The sequence below is a fragment of the Epinephelus moara genome, chromosome 1 (assembly GCF_006386435.1).
Source record: "Epinephelus moara isolate mb chromosome 1, YSFRI_EMoa_1.0, whole genome shotgun sequence".
Lineage (NCBI taxonomy): Eukaryota > Metazoa > Chordata > Actinopteri > Perciformes > Serranidae > Epinephelus > Epinephelus moara.
This window is the reverse complement of record NC_065506.1, coordinates 5,832,639-5,850,067: the sequence shown is the minus strand read 5'-3', so window position 1 is coordinate 5,850,067 and position 17,429 is coordinate 5,832,639. Positions and strand designations below refer to the sequence as shown.

At 40.4% G+C, this 17,429-nt stretch overlaps 1 protein-coding gene across 3 annotated transcripts in view; it reads right to left on the bottom strand.

Annotated features, from left to right (window-relative positions):
* large2 (LARGE xylosyl- and glucuronyltransferase 2) overlaps positions 1-17,429 on the bottom strand; it is a 144,733-nt gene that overhangs the window by 110,567 nt on the left and 16,737 nt on the right. The window contains exon 1 of one of the 3 annotated variants that reach the window (XM_050072093.1): positions 11,101-11,123. The exons of the other annotated variants lie outside the window; for them this stretch is intronic. The gene's annotated coding sequence lies outside the window, so the exon portion shown is untranslated. Of the gene's footprint in view, positions 1-11,100; positions 11,124-17,429 lie in introns of those variants that run through there. 3 annotated transcript variants of the gene reach the window in all.

Sequence of the window (17,429 nt, the reverse complement as noted above, 5' to 3'; positions counted from 1 at the left end):
GTGCATCTTCATGTACATTATTCTGATGCATTAAAGTCCCAACAAGAAGCATCATTCAGAGCTAAAAATTGAATTCTGTAACAACCATTACATTGAAACATCATGTATTCAAGAAATCTTGGTTCTGGTTTTCATCAGAGAAGAATCACATCCAAAGTTCAACTAAAGCTTGCATCAACTAGTCTCTACAAGTCTAAATGAGTCCACCACTCCACAATTCACTAAAATTCAGACATATTCACACTGTGAGGAAAAACTGACAAAGTTTGGATCAGTGCCTGCCTGACGCTGACCTCATCATTTCTGGTATCAACAGCGACACAACTGATCCACATTCAATACAGTTTTTCTGTCAACATCATTACATGTTGTGTTTGGGCTTAAAGTTTTAAGAGCCACAGCAATCCAAAGCCTTATCTTAACTTACATGATGCCAGTGAAGTAAACAGACTCTAAATTTGGAAAAAAGAAAGCACAAGTATCAGACTGGTGCTCTGTGTCAGCAAATACCTGTATGGTATTGGGAAAAGTTGGATTGGGGCATAATAATTTTAAGGTAGGGGTGGCCGATACAAGATCTTTGCATCTAATGTGATGAAGTACATTAATTTGTCGGGTACTAAATTAATTTATCTCCACATCCATCATCTGCATCGCACAGTCTGTCCTGTCACTGCGCTGTCAGTTGAAATGCCAACACACAAACACACACACGCACGCACGCACAAACACACCAGTAACCTCTGAGAATATGATAACCGACTCACTGCATGTTTATGTGGATTTACAGTATCATTATGACCTGGTAAGAAACCTGAGCAATGTTTCCCAAAATCCTCTTTAGATGAAGATGATCTTCATTGTAATCCTACAGGCTGAGATCATCTCAGACTTTGCAGTAGAGAGACACAAATATTTTTTAAAATGATGCTACATGACCAGAGAAAACAGAGAGAAAGTGCTGTGACATTTGCTTTTGCTCCAGAGGTAGAAACCCTACAAATACCAGAATGCAATGCACTGCACTGGACCAATAAACACTTGAGCTGGTGGGTGATGTGATGCAAACTTGTCATTGTGTCAGGTGGCCAGCTGACAACAAACGATGTCATATACTACATTTAAACAGTAAGCTAAACTATGTTTCTGAAAACACTTTGCAGTGTCTTCATTATGTAGGAAACAGTATGGTGCCCACTTCCTGTAGGCAAACTCTTATCATAACAGCTAAACAGAGCACTAAAATATGTTTCAGAAAACATTCTGGGTGAGAAATAGGCACTACAGTAATAGATTCTTGTTTTTTATTTGATGAGCACTGCCTAGTTTTGCCATTTGATCGGAGTTTGGTCTGGGTGTGAGAGTGAGAATGAGAGCAGGGTGGGTCTGTCTCTTGATCTGCTTCAAACACGTGCCTGCAGCAGCGGTATGGGTGGCAGGCATTACCAAAATGTGTAAGTACAGCCTGTAGTTTAAGCAACGGTCTGGAAGAAACAATGAAACTCCCCTGGATGACCTGTTTGGCGTCATCTGCAGGTACTGGAACACCTGAATTCACCCTCTGTCTGAGGGGCTCAGTTATAGCACCAGTGTCTTTAAGTCCCCCTCCAGAAAAAGCCCAGTCTTTTTGATTGGTCAGTATTTACAGGTCTTCCACATCTGCACTCTGTGCGTTTCTGCACTGTCACTGCAGCTGGGGGAAAGTCTGTAACGGAGTAACAGAGTATAGCAGCACTATCTGCAATGAAAAATCACCAATAAAAGCTTGAGTGCCAAAATATTCAGTGATCCGAAAATCAGGGAGAAGTTGACACCATCAGCTGCTACAGTAAAGGCACACAAACGCCAAACTGATATTTAAGAACTAGTGGTGACTAAGGACCAACTGCTGAGTCTCGGCAAAAAAATGCACTTTAACATACCACAAAGACTACAGCCAATGACCAACTAGCAGGTATGTTCTGCGCCTACATGAATGGAATTAACTCTCCACACCTGCAGGCAGTGGTGGTCAGTGACTGTCATTCAAAAAGGAAAACTGGAAGACTGACAGGATGAATTCAAGATGCTGGTTAGCCACTTTGCACATTAAAAACACAACCTGATACCGAAATGTTGAATAATCTTACCTTGTATAACAAGTTTGTTTCAATCTCATGCTGTCTTGACTTGAGCTGTTTGTTTGCTATCCTCAATCCAGTTTCACTTCTTGCGCACTGAGCTGAAAGCCAATCAGGTGTGATTTCTCTCACTGACAGGCTCCATCACTTGCTGAACATGCTGAATCAGCTGAAAAGCCGCCAATGAGACCTGACTAGTGCCAACGGTGTGGGACACACCACAAAAACGACAGTGACAGACGGTTACAGAAGCACAACATTAACCAACGACCGACAGCTGGCTTGGTGTGTCAGGGCATTAAGACTGTGTTTCCCTGGTGTTAGCATGTAGCCACACGTAGCAGTGTATGTGATGTGAACACTTGCAGTAGCGTGCAGGTGACCATAAAAAGAAATCTGTCACCAGGTTACCAGGTTTGGCTTGTAGCCAAAGAAGAAAAATGTTAGAAACAAAGTATTTAGGAACTGCTGACACCTGAGTTTTTTGCTCACGGGGATTACTTTCACATACCTCATTATCTGAAACATTGGCCACATTTGGTATAAACATCCAACATTGTAGCATTATATATCAGATACTAAGGATAATCATAATAGGTCCCCTTTAAGATGGAGAAGGAGACAGGAACACCAAGAGAGAGCTGCAGCTCCGCTCGACCTTCCTGAAATATTTAACAGCCTCTCTTCTTCCCCTCGTTCTCTCTCTCTCCCTCAGTTCCTCCTGTCACTTCTTCGCCCTGACTCAGCATCCTCACAGCATCAGCTGAGGAGCAGAGTGTCCCTGCTCCTCCTCTTCCTCTGTGCCACCATTTGTCACAAACACACCCACAGTTCAGCAGAAATGGCATCACAATCGCATCCAAGTCCATGGGGGAGAAGGTAAATGAGTGGAAGCGTGTCTGGTATTCATTGTTTTTGGAAGCTGAGGATAACTGACCTTTAACACTTTTAAAGTAATTTTGTGCAAATTAGATGGTTACAGTTCAATCTTTATTTTTTCATTCCTGACCTTCTCTAGTATTCATAATACTACATAATTAATGTTAGCTAACTTATACAAAATGTTAAATAAATGTAATAAATATTTCTTATATGAGCATATTCTAAAACATCAGAAAAAACAATAACTTAGATGTAGTTACTGCTTAGTTCTTTTGCATTCAATGTTAAGTCCATCAGTTTGGGAGTGATGGCAGTTTCCACTCCTGTTTTAAGTTTTCAATATTTTTATGATGAATTTTACACACTAGTTTTGGGTGTTTTAACCCTTTAACTACAAATGAATTAAACTTCATATCCCTGTTGACCACTTTCTAAAACAACTCAAAGTCTTCTTTAGATTGATTTCCTTCCTTCCAGGCAGAAACTGGTTTTTAGTTCATTTCAGTATTCAACTTGCAGACATTTGAATCTTGCTGCAGAGAGACGATCCATCACAGTCAACATTTTGTTGCCTTTAATTTAATTTGCCAAAGTTACATTATCATAATGTGAAGCTGCAGTTGTGAGCTGAGATGATTCTTAAAATCTCTGCTTGATGGTGCATTTGAGGACACTCAAACGTCTTCGATTTGGTAATTAGATGCTGAGCAGCTTTATATTTGCAGTTTGCTGTAAGAGTTATGCGAGTTTGGTTGTTTGTAACATTTAAAAAAAAAAACGGCTGTTTATTGTGATGGATTACACATCTCGAGGAGGCTCATTTTCGCAGCAACCTGAAATTAAAATTTGGAAATTGATCTAAAACCATGAAAAAAAAAAAGCTCAACCTCAATGTAAACCCTGCCTGATTTGTAGTGCTAACCATGCAGAACTACCCAGCAGTCTGTAAAGTCTCTGAACTTGGGTGTGTTTTGCTGTGATTCAACGGCTGTGTGAGACACAACCATGTACGGATCCAGAAAAAAAAGTGATGCTGTATCCTCTTGGCAGACTCGCAAGGGATCGAGCCGAGTGGCTTTTTGGAGAGATCATCAAAGTTTGACTGGGTCTGTGAGGACAAAGCCCTCAGCTGCCTCAGGCCTGCTTCCTGTCAGACCGGGACAGAAGAAGAAAGCACACACCAACCACATCACTTCCACCGTCCTCCATCATTCATTTCCCTTCTTTCCATCTTCATAAACTGGCAGGGATAGATCATACAGATCATGAAATAGAAGCCAATTCCAGACCTAGTTATGCGGGTTTTAACACTTTTATATCTGTCTAATGGCTGTAAGCATCCTGGTCTGAGTCACTATGTTGGATCCAGTAAATCATCCAACACAAGTCTGAACTGGATGCTGTCAGATTGATCATAGCAGCAGAAAGTAAAATGAAGCTCTAAAGACATATTAAATACACCTCTTGTTGTGCCTTGTTAATGGTGCTGTATTAAATGTATCAACCCGTTATCATCGCTGACATGCAAAGATAATTAAATCAGTTTTATAAACCAGGACAGACTATGATATTATGTTATTGATGAGATTCTTCTAATGCCAGATAAGAATGTAAAAATTATTTTCCTTCTAAACATGCCAGACAAAAGAGATTAAACAGGAGAAATAATATTTGTACAAACTGTGGTGGAAATCACCATAGGCCACACATTATGATTCTATCACAATACAAAGTCACAATACAATGTTATTGTGGTTTTAAACTTTTTGCAATATGTTGAGTATTGCAATAACATATATTGCAATTTATCAAGATTTATTAGGCTACCTTTTCACAAATTATGTCCTCAATAAGAACTTTGTCAACATCTGTTATATCTAATAAGCAGGCCCATATGGAACCTGCACCCACGGAACTCTGCAGATTGTATAGAGTATAGATGCTGTCTGTAAAACTCAGAATGTTGTCACTGTCTCCTCCACCTCCTTGTGTATGTCTATGTGTATGACAATCATGTGTTGTGTTCAGTTAGCATTAAAGTTGCAGTTAGTGATGTGGTGAGAAGAAATGTCAAAAACAAGATTTACCGATAATAGATTGGCAAATACATTTTTGTTCTCTCTGCTCCATACTGAACCTTCTATTTTAATGACCATGTGTCCCTCATTTTGTTGACTGATTTTTCCAAAGTACTAATGTTTAAATTTTTACTTAAAGTATTCATGGCAAATTAAATTTCTGATTCAAAGTTTCTACTTCTGTCTGCCAAGTAGTTATTTTTTAGTCAAAAAAAAAAAAAAAAAATCAGCAGATTTTCATTTTGGATCACTGCTGAAAACAATAAAAAGAAATCTGCAGAATTTGTTTGGACATGCTAATAAGATAACGTTTTTCAGTCTGTTAATCTCACTTTCTCACAATCATTTTCATTGCAGCAAAATGAATATAGTGGACTGAAAATTAGATTTTGCTAACCTACTGGGCTACCAAAAGTTTTATATGTATTTGCGATATTAATAATTTATATAATTAACAAAAAAAGTGGATACTTGGCGTAATACTGATACTACTACTAATACTTGGCCAACGTGAAAGAAACGTGGCGATATCTTTGGTCATGGCTGTAAAACAGTGGTCCTACATCACACAGTGAGAGAGGATCAAAGATGGCCGCTGTCATGGTCTTGTGATCAAGGACAGCCGGGGATAAAATTCTGACACTGTCAGAAATTTGGGACGAACATCTCACAGTGTAACTGCTGTTACGACCAATGTCTACTAACCAACCAAAAGACATGCAGCATGAAATGATGCACTGGCACTAAACCCAAACAAACAGTTGGATGACAGCTCTTCATGGAGGCAAAACACGCTAAAAGAAATGTGTGAGATTCCAGGAAAGAGGAAACCTTGTGGAGTTGTGGCAGCAGAAGCCTTGCCTGTATGGTGTGTCCTCCAGCTCTGACCATGATCGCGTAAAAAAGGACGAAGCATGGAAGGACATAGCGGTGGAGTCGCAGCTGCCAGGTGAGCAATCTAGCAGCTAGCAAACACACACAGCAGTATATAGTGCCCACAAAACTTTAGGTTATTTAATAATGTGACCCTCTATGTTGTACTTCACAGTTGGAGAAGTAATAATCCATGCAGCATCCTTGAGCACTCACTATGGAGAGCTATTGCATCGTACGTGGTAGCCTGCTGTCATCGTACAGTCTGCATACATCAAACCTGATGTTGTACCCAAGTTTATTAGACTCATGCTGCACAGTGTAGTTTGCACTCAACGTATAATATTGCTAAAGTCTCACAGTCTGTAGGAGACTTAAAAGGGCTTGGAGCTGCTTCAAAATAAAAGCCTTTTTTTGCAACTCCTCAAAATTAAGAGATGAAATTCAACATTCACAGTTTCCAGAAAGACAGCTAAGCATTTTTTGACTTATGCCCTCATAAGCAGGTTTACATCATTTGTCTGTATCTCCCAAAACTTTTACAAATCACTGTTAAACAACTAAAGTCACTTTTATTTTGAAGCAGCTGCACTCACATGATGTTCATTGAAGGTTTTGGACCCAGACTGCTAACTAAGGGCGCACTCACACTAGGGCCAGTTGTTCCGTACCGTGCTGAAGCACGAATGCCCCCCCTCCCCTGGCCCGCACTCACATTACCCCGAGTCCAAGTGTACTCATGCACGGTTGCCTCCGACACATACATCATCACGTTGAGATACGACCTCTTCATCTGACCAACGCGGACCCTTCGACGCCGCCATTGCTATTGCTGTTGTGGAGGGATGGTCGCATGGTTCATACGTCATCACCACGTTTCGCGCATTGCGTACGTAACCTTACGCGCATGCATGACCAAGTGTACCATGCTTTAGCACACCTCTTCCGACCGTACCGGGCCAGGGAAGTATACCGTACTCAAGCACGGTACACTTGCACTCACACTAGCCAAATAATCCAGACTTTAGGGGGCAAACGTGCTTGGGCACGGTACGATTGCCTAGTGTGAGTGTGCCCTAAAGGTTAGCCAACACATGGTTCTTAATCTGTATTTGTACATTAGTCAGATATTAGTTAAAGAGTATTATATATGATAGTATGCGTAATACTGTAATTGTTGTCATCTGATGTTAAAAATTCAAACTTATTTTGATTACACGTCAAACACAATCTGAACAGTTAACCTGTGTTAAATTTAATGTTTTATAGTATTTTCTAAAATGTTGTCATCGTCATACCAAACAGAAGTATCAGACATCTGATGTTTTTCTTCTCCTCTGTTATTACAGATTCATATGAGAGATATCGGTCCACACACAGGCTGCTCGTCTTAACAGGCGATCATATCAGTCAGTTATCAAAATGTCCCCCTCACATGTCACGAGAGGAAACACAAAAGGCTGAATCACACACAAACACATCGTCTCCAGCTGATCCATCATCAGCTGTCACACTGGACGCCTGGTCAGGACCAGAGCTGTCAATCAAAGGGACAATAAAGGCATCCTGGGAGCAAAGTTCAGCTCCAGTAGGATTGACAGAGACAAGATAGATGCAAAGGGGGAGGATGACAAGTCTTCTCCAGGGAATCAGGCCAGAACTTAAAGCAGCCTTGAAGCACGACTCAGACATTTTAAAACCTTTACACTGCACTGTAAAAACATCTCTTTGAAATGACATTGAACCGAGCCTCAGAATTTTCAGTCTCCCTCTGTAAACTTGTCACTCACTATATTTGCAAAAAAGACGAATGTCAGATGATCCACAATCTGGCCTGAACAGAGATATGTAAACAACAAACATAACTGTCATCAAAAGTCACTCTGAAATAGAGACAACACCTGACAAAGTACTGTGAAACAGCAGCACAGAAACAGTATGCTAGATCCAACAAATTTAAAATTTGAGATTTATATTAATATGAAATAGTGTTCCTGTTACACAGGTAAGATGCAGCGCTGAAGGACCATGTTTTCAGCTCCTCCCTCCCCTGGAAAAGTTCCAGCCCAGTTGCAAGGTGAAAATGTTGGCATTATACGAATGTGCAAACCAGGAATACTTAACATTTGCATGTTTCATACATATCAAATCAGCATTTCTATAATGAGATAATATATGAGCTGTCTTTGTCATCAGGGGGTGGTGGAGATGTTGGATAGCGTGTCACCTGAGCAAGGCAGCTGCCAACTTGCAGAAACTGCAGACTACTGTTTGAGACCAACAAGAATTACCGACTTGCAGTTGTATGCCTCTGCCCATCCGTGAAGTTGCACTTACAGTTTACATCCATCTCTGTAAAAACATGGATGCTTCACACACATCTTTCCTCCTGGCAACACAGCAGATCTATACAATCAGCACAGTTTCAAGGTGGATACCCAAGATCAGTGTCACCATCTCATCTCATCATCTGACCAAATATCTCTCCTTCTGTTCCTGAGATACTATGATGTTGAACAATGGCCAGAAAGTGTCGTTGCAGAATATTATGATGTCACAGTGAAGCTGACCTTTGACCTTTTAGATCTAAAATGTCATCACTTCATCATCACCACAAAGTTAAAAAAAAAAAGACATCTACATGTTCAGTAGAATCTCTTCTCTCTAGTGGTATCCTAGTGTTGATGATTGGACTCATGGTTTGGGCATAAAAAGGAGGAGTTTGAGAGGTTTCATCTCCAGTAAAAGAACCTTCTGCTCTGATCTGCTTTCTGCCACTCCTCTCTCCAGTCCCACAGGTGGCCCCCATCAATAACCTAACTCTAACCCTCTGACACACAAACACACACACACACGTAGGTTTGTGCTTTAAAATGAACTTAAAATTAAGGACCAGTACATCATCGGTATCGGCCGATATCGGCTTTAAAATGAACTATCAGAATCCGCAAACATGCCTTTTATTATTTTGCAGAATGAATGACTATTACATACATTGAAAAGTATTTTATTTCATGTCTCCATCTGCTGGTGGGCCATGCTGTATAATATAATGTTAATTCCACAACAGAAGAGACTTGATGATCAAAAAAAAATTAAGTCAGGAAAAAAGTGGATATATCGATATTGGTATCGATTATCAGCCAAATAAGTTTTTATATATCAGCATATTGGATATCAGCAAGAAAATCCAATATCATACATCCCTAGATTTTATCCATTTTAAATAGTTAAAAAAAAATGATATTGTGGCGGGTCACTACAAATACATCAACGTATTGGAAACACTGAAATATATGTTTATTTATAATTTCTTTTTCATTTCTCAAAATAATCATAATAACAATAATCTGAATCCTTAAGTTGAAAACCAAAGAACTACCCATTGAATGAATAGCCTATAGGAATATTCAAATATTTGGAACCAGCCCAACATGGTAAAATTAGCATTTAGCACAAAGCACCACAGTACCTACGCACAGCCTCGCAGACCCATGTACATAGCTTGTTCTTTCCTTCTACAGCTCATGCTCATATAATACCAACTGATTCCAGTCCATTTTTCCAACATGCATCGGAGTTTATCTTCAACTCCTGTCTGCTTGCAGTATAAACAGGCACAACAACACTCATTAGCACCTGTGTCGATGGATGATTTACTCAGTAAAATCATTTATCTGCAGAGGAAACTCAGCAACATGCTGTTCACACACCAGTGAGTCACTTCATTACCAAACATCTGGCTGTGTGGTCTTTTCTCTCAGATAACACATTAGAACAAAATGCTACATTTTCCTCCTAAATTATCAGTCTGAAACCTCTGCAATGCACCGGCTACAACAAACAGGAAACTGCCATCAAGTTCCAAAATAAAAGTTGTCCCGATGGAAAGAAGTGTGATCATCAGTGTGCAAAATAATGGAGCCTGACAAAGTGATGCACAGCTCATTAAGGCAGCCACAAACATGATCACAGAGGTCTCATACATGAAACCAGGTGTTTCTTCCTCACCTGTCTCTGGATAAAAGATTGGGTTTTTTCCACCCACCACAGTGGTGTTTTTGCATTTTGCAACTGGCTGATAAACAAAGCAGAATCTTTTGTAATGGGAGAAGCACCTACATTCACAGTCTTCATTTGACAACAGCCATGTATGGTTTTGTTTGTTTGTTAGATTTGATTTCGTGAGAAGATGTCTTGTGAATGCATATACAACAGAAAAAAGCAGCCTGAATTAATTCATTTTCCCCCTTTTTAGACAGACTTCATCAACCACTTCTAATGTGTGACTTCGGGACACAAAAGCAGACTTCACATGTTGCGTTCTCTGTACAGTTATACAAAATACACACCAATAAAATGCAGTTTCATCAGTGGCTGAAACACCAAATTCACTCAAAATATCACAAAATGTGTTAGTGTGGTAGAAAGGAAGAGGGAAAAAAGTAAGAGCGCAGGGAAGAGACTCTTAAACTACCAGTTAGTCTTTATCCTTTAAGTCTTTTCTCATGTAAAACAGAAAAGTACAGTTTGAAAACACTTCTGATAAAGCATTAATCTCACCTTTGTGTCAGTAACTGGTTGTCTCTGCAAATTTGCACCTAGTTAATTTCCGAAACTCTGAGCTTTTCTATAGAACAATGCAGGACTGTATTCCATGCAGTGGTTGAGACAGTCCTAAATGGGGAATGGCCAAAGATTGTGTGCACGCAGGCTCAACTGCCTCTAAATTAACTTACAAGCACATACAACTTATGAACAAAATATGAATTGTTTAAATGGCTCTAATACCATCAGACTTTTTTAAGACACACATACTGACATTGTACACAAAAAACGGTATCTTTTAGGCTAAACTTAGTTCCTCTGGGTTGTTTCCAGTATATTTTTCCATCCCTTTCGCTCATACTGATCCACTCTAATCCAGCATCTTCATACTTCTTCCACTAAGGAACTTGTCTTTTGTGCTACAGTGCAGCACCTTGGTAAGTCCAAAATGTTCAAATACTGTCTTCATCAACACGATTGTTGCTGCTGCTGCCTGTCTGCATGAAACAGCTCTATCATGTCTCAGATAAACTGAGAACTGAGTAAAATCAATGGCAGAAGAAAAAGAGCAACTTAAAACTGCAGTGTTAATGTCTTACCTAAAGAAGCATGTGCGAAGCGTCAGGAGAGGAACATCATCCTTTCTGACAAGAGTTACAAACAGCTCAGCACCCAGAGAAACACATATCCTTCTGAGGGAGCAGAGTTCATGTTTCTCAGACTGACACCCAACAACGATCTGAATAAGAAGAGGCCAACGATGAGGACAAAAGAGCTTGCCTGAGGAGAGCCGACACCTCCGGAGGCTTAAACACCTTACCCCCACCCCAACACCTCCCCTCCCTGATCTCCCATTCATATTCCCCTACAGGAGTTACCCCATCTCCCTCCCCACAGGGCCAACAGCCCCCACTCCAGCCATCTTAATGCGAGGAGCATGTTGAAAAGCCAACACCAACACAGCCCTAACATCTCAAGGAAAGTGCACATTGATTTGCCGTTTTATTCTTCACAGAATAAGAATTAAACAGTAAGTCCAGAAGTCTATGACATAAATACAGTAAGAAAGATTTTCTAACCAATGAAAGAGTAATTTATCTACCTGTTAAACTCAGAGTTTGTTTTCCCAGCTGACAGCTCAGACTATCCAAACCCAGAACAGAAATCATGGTCAGTCACGAACATAGGTCACATGAGGTCAAACTGTTCCAAAATTCCTGATTCATTTGGGCATTTAAGCTCTACTTCAGTAGGTGTATGTTTCATTTCATCCATTACTGACCATTAGTTTGCCATGCTGACACACAGATCACTGTTCGATTAACCCATTTTACACTGCCAATCCAAGGCGGGAATATCGCATTGTTAGGCCACCTCGTCATGATGTGTATAAGGTAAGATCACACTGAAATGGTGTCTGAATAAACAGGACAGCTGGCAGGACAGTACCATGGGCAGGATGGATTTGACGTAATGACGACATGTTGAGGCAGACTTATAGTTGTGCATCAGCTCCATGCAGAGCCTACGCCTTAGCCTAAGTACAGGTCCTACTCCCTGAGCATTTATACTTTATACTGCGATGGTGTGTCTGTGGCACTCTGCAGTAACATCTCCAAAACACTAGTAGGTGGTGAAGTTTCTATGAAGTGCTGTAAAGTTTACTTGATTCAAAACACGCCCAAAACACACATTACACATCCTTAATAGCAACAATTTCAAACTCAAGTACACAAATCGGCTTTATTATAAGGATTCACAGGCAAAACACTTGTCTTTTGCTGGACACATTTTCTCCACAAATACAACATGTTAATGTTATTAGCACAAGCCTATGGCATTTTACATTGTATAAATTAGCCTAGGGAGATACAACTTACAAGGCTCACCGGCAAAACAACTGTCTTGTACTTGACACGTTTTGTAAACCAATATGCTTACATGATTGGCACAAGATGTCCTCTACCCATATGAAACCAAGAGAAATCACATGCAAGTGGTGGCAAAATGGTATTTTGTAGAGGTTTTATTGTCTTTACAATTTATTGTTTCTTATCTGTGAAATCTAAGTTAATAAAAGCTTTGTTTCCACTAAGGGAAATGGTACGTATAAATCCTGCTTTATGTGTGCGACCCACCGTGGGAGGACAAAGAGCTGTGGCCAAAAATGTCTGCAAATTGGGAAAACAAGGAGAATCGGGAGCTTACCCTCTAAGCAGAGGACAATATCAGCCACCATATAAAAGGGACAGTAAATGATTGTTATTGCCATGTTATGTCATTGTTATTGTTCATAAAACACAGCCAATTCGTGTTACCACTAGAGGTCGATGCTGTTGTGTTACATGTCACTCCCATCACACCTCTTGTGCTTCCACAATGCTGGGATGCTTTCTAAAATTACACACTGGAACAGAATGATGCTGCGGTCATTTGATTCTGTGTAAAAAGTTGGCATAAAGAAGGGACTTTGTTGCAGCCCGATAGTGCCATCTCCATATAAAATGGTTCCGTTAGTCTCTCTAAAGGTTCTGACACACCAAGCCAATGATCGGCCATCATTCACCAGTAGGCCGTGTCTGATGCCCTAGTCCTCCCGGTGTGTCCCACACCATTGGCCCTCGTCGGACCTTGAAAGCGTTTTTTTTAGGCAATTTAGTATATTGAATTGGCGATAGCGCCCGCTGGTAAATGAATCACTCTGGCAGTTCGGCAGTAGCTCAGCAAACAAGAAGAGAAACGGAAGTGAGGAAATTAAACAAACAGACCACCTTTATCTGCTGCAGCATCAGTGTTATAAACACATTAGTTATTAAGGAAAACCTTAAATGATGTTACAATTGGCCCAGGTCTCCCCTATCTGAAAATATTGAGTTAGTCTCTCAGAATAATGAGAAACGTTCTGAAAAAATTATTACTTAAATCAGCAAAAAGTTGCTATTAAGAGATTTCAATTTTAAAATAACATTAATTAAGAGACAAAATCATTGGTTTATAATGTGAAGAATTGTAAAATATCACTTTTATGTGGTAGTTCAGACATCGACAATGATGATGTGTTGTTGAATGTTTGCATCAAAAGTTCGTATAGCCCACTTAGTGTGATGATGTGAGTGACTGGGAAACCTATTCAGATGGAAACACTCACCCATTCAGAGGGAATGAAAAGGTTCATGGTAATGCTGTTAATGTGCAAACTCGCTATCTAGCGTCACAACGGTCTTCAAATTTCCCTTTTTGAATGACAAACACAGTCTGCTGGTCTGGAGTTATTTCCTCTGACGCAGGCACAGAACCTACATGCTGGTTGGTTGTTGGCTTTAGTCTCTGCCGTGTGTTCATGTGCCACTTTTTGGCCAACACACAAGCGACGTGAGACAAAGCAGCAGTCGTCTTTCATTGGCACTAGTTCTCTGAAGTTGGTTTGGCATGACTTGGCATTTATCCATCACCGGAGAAGCCGTGGCAACGGGAAAGCAGTAAGGCAACACAAGAAGGATAAAACCACAACAGGTATGCAGACCTAGCTATAATGTTTTGGCTGGACTTTCACGACAAATACGACTCAGCCAGGAAGTGAACATCTTCATCCGCATTACTGTTTCCCCTGTTTTCGCGAGACCACACTAAAATGCAACCTTATTGTTTTCAAACTAAAACAGGGTCAGTAGCATTTTCAGAAATCTCTTTTTCAAGGGTTAGAATACACTACAGTAGTGTTGACGCTAGACTAGATGTGACAAAAGTTATGTGTTTTAAAACGAAAACATATTAGTGTGGATGTAGCTGACACTGACGCTTGTAACCCCCCACATACACAACATGTTACATTAATGTAAAAGCTCCATGTCTACCTGACTCTTTACAATATAATCTTTTATACATTGCTTCATGCAATTCCTCATATGTGAAAGCCTACTTGGCAATAAACCTATTTCTGTTTCCACACACACACACACACACACACACACACACTGAGCCTTTTATGCTCCACAGAAATAGGAGCGCAGAGAGAAAAACAGCATGGTCGTCTATAAAAGGCGTCAAATCAGAGTTGGACTCCCACGTGCAGCTCAGAGCTGAAGGCGATGGGCACTGCAGCAGCTCTGCTTCATATCACACAGCAAACTGAAGAGCAGGAGGACACAGGTCAGGCTTTATCCTCCTGCTGCTGCTGCTGCTGCTGCTGCTGCTGCTGCTGCTGCTGATGCTGCTGGGATTCAATCAAGACTTCATCACCTCTCACACACAAAGACTGTGTGATGAGAGGAGATATGGATCACAGGATCTGTTCATGTTGACCAATCATATGAACTCCCTGTTGCTCTCAGGTAAATGTTGGTTTGTTGTCATTAATACAATCAATACAGCTGATTTATGTAGATTTGTATTTTTTTCTGCACTGCAAGTAGCAGAGCCCTAAACATGTTGCTGTTGTTCTAACTGGCTATCTGCCCGTCCAGAGTGAGATCATTCTAAAACTGTGGGCTGCATTTCCATCAGATTTGCAGACACTCCGGGTCACAACAGGATGGATCCCAATGTTCAGTTACAACAGCATTTATTGTTGGAAAGTCAAACACAACCACAGACATGAAATGACTACAATCAGATCCAAAATGATCACAAAGAGACGCAAAACTGCCACAAAGAGAGGCAAAACAGCTATAAAGAGATGCACAGAAAGATGCAAAATGGCCACAGAGAGACGCAAAATGAATACAGAGAAACACAATTTTACAGACACAACAATGCCACAAAGGGACACAAAACATCCACAAAGAGGCACAGAATGGGTACAGAGAGACACAACCCCACCACAAAGAGACACAAAATTACCACAAAAAGATGTAAAACTCAACAAAGAGAAAAGAGACACAAAACAACAGAGAGATGCAAATTGCTATAAAGATACACAATACTGCCACAGGGACTCAAAATGAACACAAAGAGACACAAAATGACAACAATGAGACACAAAACAACTACAAATAGACCAAAAAATGCCACAGAGTCAAAAAAAAAGGCTGCAGAAAATCCAAAAGGCTACAAAGAGATGCAAAGTGGCTGCATTGAGACACAAACCAGCCACTAAGGGACATAACACTGCCACAGAGACGCAAAATGGCTGCAGAGAGATGCAAAACAGCTACAAAGTAATGCAAGTAAAGAAACTATGACTGGCCAGAGAGAGACACAAAATGGCCACAGATCTAAAGTAATTATTAAGAGACACTAAACTGCCACAAAGAGATGCAAAAAAAAGCCACAGAAGCAAAACAACTACAAAGAGACACAAAACTGCCAAAGACACAAAAAAGGCCATAGAGAGATTTAAAGCAGCTACGAAGATGATCAAATGATCTTCCGTCCGGCCAATGGCCCCTTCCCTACTTCCTAACCCCCTACTTCTGGCACCCTTGCTCGGACCACACCATCTTCAAACTCTGCCTTTATCTTGACTTCAAGTACACACCTCTAAAGTTTCACTTTGCATGGTTGTGACACCATCATGGCAACAAAAATCTGTCCATAGACAGACAGACCGACAAATTCACAAACACCTGGTAATACACTGGTTCTGTGGTAGTTCCTGCTACAATTGGTGTCACCAGGAACACATTTTGCAATGATGAGACACACATACTGTAGACTCAAGGAGAAAACAATACCAGCCACCTCTACATTTTCACGGCTGGTAACAATACGGCTACAGAGAGACACAAAACGGCTTCAAATGACTCACAAGTTACTGTGTCAGTGAGAGTTCTGGTTCACCTGCAAATGCTACTGAGACACAAAACGACTACAAATGATGCAGCTGCGTCGTTTGTGGGTGACATTTACACCCACTTCATGCTGTGATTGGTCAGCTGTATGGAGGTGAGAGAGGAGCCAGGCTTTAAACTTCTCTCTCGGCTCTCTTTTTTATTCTTCACACAACCACTGCTGTCACTTTTCATGTGAACAACTGAAATGTTATAGATGCTGAAATAAAAACATAAAAATTGGACATCAAACCACTCAGAGGAACAAAGAAGCATTTTCATATTTCATTTCAATCTTGGGCTTTTCTCCCAAGCTCCCATCATTCTCTAAAATGTCAACTGGTCTTAAAATCACAAAAAGCGCTTTTTACACAAGCATACGATTGGAGAAATGACAACAAAACTCCCATCAGCAGACATTTTAACGACGCAGAGTAAATCAAAATGGTACATATAAATGTGCTTTAAAAGGGGCGATAAACAGGCATACTAACAGCATAATTTGACTCTCTCACTTGTTATCGTTTAATCCTCAATACTGCTCAACATAAATCTGACAAACAGCTCTCAGCAGTACAAACACAGCAAACAGATAATGACCTGAAATCAATCAGTGCTTCAGAGGGATTATTAGCATGCACCCCGGCAGACCACGCAAGTCTGTGGTCGTCTGTGCGGCCTGGATTAGGTTCAGGAAATGTGGAGAAAAGACGAGCTACATACACGCAAACACAGAAATCTGTTTCCTGACATGGAGAGGATTAGACAGCCTGATGAATGTGTAAAGAGCCAGTCTATTCACCTTCAACAGTAGCAGAATACGGTAGGTCCCTAATTCTGGAAGCACTTGATTGCATTTTTTTTTTTTTAGTTTTTGTAAGAAAGATTAAGAAAACCCTGCACACTGTCTACAGACAACAGCATCAATATTTTATAAACACACAGGTAATATTCTGACCTCACATAAAGCTTCCTCTGGCCTACAAACACAAGGCTCAGCCACAAGACTGTAGACAAAAGAGGGTATTTTTCTGTCTTTGAGTCGTAAGAGCATCAAAGTAATTTCTGATTCCTGAAGTCAAGTTTAAGACCTTGTCCATGCTGAGCTGATTAAATCTGATAAACATCTTTTTTCTTTCTGTTTTGGCCTTATTCTGCCC